The sequence below is a fragment of the Quercus suber genome, unplaced genomic scaffold (assembly GCF_002906115.3).
Source record: "Quercus suber isolate HL8 unplaced genomic scaffold, Cork oak 2.0 scaffold_318, whole genome shotgun sequence".
NCBI classification, from domain to species: domain Eukaryota; kingdom Viridiplantae; phylum Streptophyta; class Magnoliopsida; order Fagales; family Fagaceae; genus Quercus; species Quercus suber.
In genome coordinates, this window is record NW_027069773.1 from 314,750 (window position 1) to 320,792 (window position 6,043).

A 6,043-nucleotide genomic window follows, 5' to 3' on the forward strand; every position below is an offset into this window, starting at 1 on the left:
CATCAAGCCACCCCTAATTATACAATTGTACTGCTTGTCCTACTCTATGTAAAGGCACACCCTATGACAATTCTAAACACATGTAAACAAATATAGATATAAAGGTTATGTTTGGATAACAGTTTTTGTTCTCTATTTTCAAAAACTTGTTTTGGGGAATATAAAGAAAAAAATTCTTGTATTTTTGAAATTAAAAACATGTTTGGTTAGTTGAAATTAAAAATATAATTTTTTTTTTAAGAAAACAATAGAAAATACTAAAATATGTTATTACTAGAATTTGAGCTCTAATGCTAACTCATTAAATGAGATAAATTCATTGAATTAATGCGTGTTTTCATTAACTTTTGAAAATTAGAAACTGAAAACAGCATTTTGCATGTTTTTAGCTTCCTTCACAAATTAAGTTTTGAGAATAGTTTTTGTTTTCTATTCATTTTGGTTTGCCAAACAAATTTTTTTAATCTCAAAAATAAAAAATTGATTTTATAAACAGAAAATAAAGAAAAATAATAATTACCAAACATACCCTAAGTTTTACCCTAAATTTTTTTATATTCTATTAAAGAACTTACTATCCACGATGGAGGTTCACTAGGGTTTTTAAGGGAATTTAAGACATTTAAAGCATCAACCTAAGAAAACACCAACCCGTTACAAATATGCGTAGAGTCTTCTTTTAACAAGGAGGAACTCATTATAATACAAAATGCTAAAAATACAAGACATGTTTTTAACTAAAGCCGTCAATCAATGATTATTGTAGCAATAAATGGATATTTATAGCTATTTCTAAATAACAAAGAATAATAAAGACAGTCACAACAGAGGGAAAACATGGAGAGAGAGAGAGAGAGAGAGAGTTGAGGTGAGAGAGAGAAAGATCTTAACAATTCAAGAGTGAAAGGCATGAGGATGAGGTTAAGGTGAGAGAGAGTAATTGGCTACTTGCGTATTTAGGGTTTACAAAAATATATATATAAATAAAGAAAAACTATTTTGTACTTTGACGCCCAAATTAGCATCGTGCACTCTATCGACGCCTCACGGCTACTCGACCACCCATCACGGCGACGCTCACATGCTTTCTCTCTCGGTGCAAGAAATGATATGGAGGTGTGTCATACCTTGGTTATGTGACTGAAATATGAGTCGATTTTAAAGAAATTACCAAGGGTAAGTGAAGTTGCCATCAATCATTTGGTTTTTCTAAGGTACGATTGATCACCAGACTCTATTTGATTTTATTACTAATCCTAGGCTAAGAAAAATGTCGTTTTTCCTAATCTATTGTGAACGGGTAAAAAATCTTGATTCTTAAATTCAGAAGTCTGGCTACATGTGGGGAAGGTGTTAGGCACCTGTCTGTAGATAGTCCTTTTTGTTTTGGTAAGGTCATAATTGTTGGACATTGGCAGTTGAAAACGAGCTATTGGCATCAACTTTTGAGACTTTAATCAAATTGGGCTTTGAGGTTTGGATTCGGAAAGGGTGTGGTCTTGATCGTTTCTTTCCAAGTGTTTTTGGAATCATTGCCAAATTTCCACGACGAAAATCCAGCAGCATATCGCATGATTTTTGTGGCGGAAATCCGTAGCGCTTCACCTCAAATGCATCATAGCTTACAAAACACTATTCTCACCAAGCTTTTTTACGTGAGAATACGGCAATGGGGATGCCTATTTTCATGGCAAAAATCCAGTAAAGTTTCGTGTTTGGTGCGCTATGGTGCACTGGTAGGGTTTCACGCCTGTGTATACGGTGTGTGCCAACATGCTCATGTTAGGAAGAGCCAGAGCCCCTCAAAGCATTAAACACATTGATACATGACGCATACACGAGGAAACCGATGTCACTTGGTGACATGGATCAGGGCGGTCACATCGCGGTGACCATGCATATTGTATAACATGAATATGCACCTACAGCAAATGCCTTAAGCACATACTCATGCCACAAGGTCCAGAGCAACTATGACGAGAGAGGGTTGCTTACATAGCCACGAGAGTCCATCATACAAAGTGCACAATTACCCACACACACGTAGACATATATATATATATATATATACATACATCATGCACAATGCTATCAAAGTCAAAAAGTAAAACAGACATTGTCATATCCAAGGAACGCGGCACAAGCAAAGAGCAGGAAAGAGAAATGGTACAAGGAGAAGGGGAACCCTAATACATGCTCTAGAGAAAAAGCTTAGAAAGAGAGAGAAAAAGAAAACCACTCAGGAAGGGCTAGGCCTCCTAATCTACTAAACATTGCCATTTGTCGGCTTACATCCCTGCCCTTTTTGCTTGTGCCTAGGAGGCTGCACCCTTGCTCCAAGTGTCCATGCTCCATGCGTGTACATACAATGACAAAAGAAACAAGTCAGTAGATAAGCAAAGAAGCAAATAGAAGGAAATCATGCTAAAAGACAAGCTAGCAAAAGATGCCAAACGGGGGCAAGTAAACATGTAATCAAATAAAAAAAGGGGTGTCTTAGGAGGACAAATGTAGGTTTGAATCAGGTGTGCATAGTCCCATGAGATTGGAGTATGGACGACACATAAACTCATACATAAACATCTAGGCAAGCGTGCAAAGATGCAAAGAAGTAAAGAAAGCCAAACAGGTGGCACAAAGAAAGCAAGGCAAGCATATCAACATCGCACAAAGTAGAGAAACCACGAAGGTGTATCTTTCAAATGGTTACATCCAAACAAGCCCTATGAGGGACAGATGTAACCACACAAGCAAGTGGCCCCAACAAACACAAGCCCACGGAGGGCACAAAGCATGGCAAAACCTAGATCTAGACAAGCAAACACGGACATAAAGCATAGAAGCAAGCAAGCAAACATGGATATACAAAAAGGAAATGATCCAAACCCTTTGATATAAGCCTAAGTGTATGGATGTAGGCCTAGACCACAAGATCTAGATCTACACCTTACCAAAAGGGCCAAAACACAAGAAAAAAGAGATAACAAGAGATAGAAAGGCTTTAGAAGTAGATCTAGACACATAAACAAAGAATAGAGCACTCAAAGATAGAGATGTGTACAAGAACATGGCAAAGAGCACATAAACACATGGATCTAAGTAAGAACATGGCAAAAAGCACCTAAACACATGGATCTAGGCACAAACACAATATTTAGACATATTCTAGCCCAAGAAGGCTAAGCCAACATCATCAAAGTATTAAAACATGATAAGAAGCAAGGAGACATGCTAGGAAAGCTATAGAACATGCTAGGAAAGCTATAGAACATGCTAGGAAGCAAGATAAAGCAAGAAACAAGTTAGGAAAAGCAATAAAGCATATTATGAACAAGATAAAGCAAAGGGTGTAAATTGTAGCTAAAAAACTACATCTACACCCCTTGAACCTCAAATCCAAGGTCCTAGGACCAAAGAGAGAAAAAAGAGTGCAAGAACACTACCTATTCATTGTTGAGAAAAGAGAGGAATTAAAGATTTTTTGATGTGTTTGGGAGAGGATTTAGAGAGAAGAAGAGAGAGAGTCTACCCAAGAAATTTCTAGAAAATGCCCAATTTTTTTTTAAAAAAAAATTTATCTGAGGGTGTGAGAAGCCACGCCCCCAGCCCCTTTTTATGGGTGTTGGGCCAAATCCACGTGAATGGGTGGAGTCATATTATTACCTCTCAAAATGGAGGTTCAACTGAATATATTTTTCCCTTTAGATTAAAGTTTTTATAATGGAGCCGCTACTTATCTAATTGATGGAGTAAAAAAAAACCATAATTAAAAAATTCATCTTTTTATTTATTTGAAATTGAATTTACATTAATCATAGGAAATTACATAGTTTTGGTTCTAGATACAATCTAAGATAAAGTACATGGCTTTGTTTCCTAGTTACAATCTAAAAATTGAAAATTACAAGGATAAACATTGATCTATCAACCTTTGATCTAAGTTCGGAGGTTATGTTACAAGGTAGGAAAGTGTTAGGCACCCACCTTACCCGGTGAAACCAGTCTTCTAGACTACAATGGCCAACATTCATACCATATCATCTAATATGTCAATCAATTTGCAAGTTGAATTTAATGTGTGTGGATGATAATATCCTAGATTCAAGGATTTGAGAGAATTATGAAACAAACATGTTTTTCATATTATTTTTTATGTGAATTTAAAATCAAAACTAGTGTTATGCATGAACATATAATAAATAACTAAGAACATGTGAAGAATACATATGAACATTTAAGAACATTTAAACATATTCAAGGAATTTAAATAAACACTAGCATGCTCTCATCTTAATCTCATCATAATAATATAAAAAACAAGTTAGGAAAAGGGATTATACCTACATATAAAATCTACAAGGTGGAGGAGGGGACTCTTGATGGAGGTCCTAAGGGTAGAGTAGAAAAGAAGAACTAGGAGAAGGAGAGTAGGACTCACTCAATACCTTGAGTTTCAAGAAGATCAAGATATGACAAGACTACTCAAGAGAGAAGAAGAGATAGGGTTTTTCTTTTGTGTTTTGGAATTGAGGAGATGAGGGGTTTATGTAGTAGTAATGGAAAAAATATGAATAGAATGTCATTTAATGAGGATTGACAAAAAAATCAAAAAGAATCATGAACTAGACTCTATTTCAGACTTTGGGAAAATCCGGTACATTAAATGTAGAGATTGGTGAGAGTGAGGAGCAAGCAAAATTCGGTTTTCCCATAATTACTATAACAATCTCCAGAACCAAATTCAAAAAATCATATCTTACTCAATTCTGATCGAAATTGTCTTGTTCTTATGCTCAAATTAAAGCCCTAGATGTCTAGTTTCTAGGAAAGTTAACCTCATTCATAGATTCAAAATATTCTGAGAGATATCAATGAAATGATGAGCAGAAGTCATTTGTTAGAAAATAATTTTAGCACAATTAACATTAATAGGTCCCAAATTAGTTCCCAATTAACATTAATAGTCTCCAATCACTCACATTCTAGACTTAATTAGTTCCAAATTTACCCTAATTAAAAAGATAATTGCACAAATTATGCACTGAATAATTAATGTTTGACAATCTAATTAATTAAGTGTGTGCAACCTTACCATAAAATGTAATCTAAGCCAATCAAATTATGACACGTCATTAATCTCAAATTGATTATAATTATAACCAATTGAAATCAATTTTTCATAATCACATATAGTCAAACTCAATTTGTGATAGTGCATTTCAGCCATTAAAACTTGATTTGATGACGAATCTAATGGTCAGAATTAAGATGCATATTTTCAATGTGAAATTACCATTTTACCCTCCATGTGAGGTTAAATGTAGGTTGTAAAATGGAGCGTCAACAGAGGGGGTCTAGGAGTATTTATAGAGGAAAAGTGACTCTTCAGCTCCGGCGACCACTTAGTGGCCGCCGCCTTGTAATGGCTTGATGGAGGTCTTCCCAAACTTGGATTAGTTGATCTTGGTGTCCTTGGAAAGGTCTAGATGTGTAGTTTCAAGAAAGCTAATAAACTTTGAAATCCAACAATCAGATCAAAAGTTATGGTCTCGGGAAGCAAGTTGATACCCCTTGCACGGTTTTCAAAATATCTCAACCGTTTTGACTCCGATTTCGACCCATGAATACTCGTTGGAAATTGAATTCAATAATATTTGTGTTAACGTTGGTTTCAACCCATTCCAATGGTTGGATCAAAATTAGGGTTTCTAGAGCCCTTAAGAGTCAACTCCGGGTCAAACTTGATTGAAGTTGACAAAAATCTCTAGGTAGCCCAGGTTTGATGTAGAAACATGAAAATGTTGTTTTGAAATGATTTTGAATAACTTTTACTTTCGGTCAACCCAAGGTTGACCAAGGGCATCTTGGTCAATTTGACCTAAAATGACACTTTCAGTTCTCTGATGCCCGAACGGGTTACACCACGTCAATCTAAATGTTTCTGCGGCCCATTGGAAAAATGTTAATGTTTTTGAGATTTTCAAAGTCCAACACATAAATCAAGGGCGGAAAAAATATAATATCTACACACTCTTATTTTTTA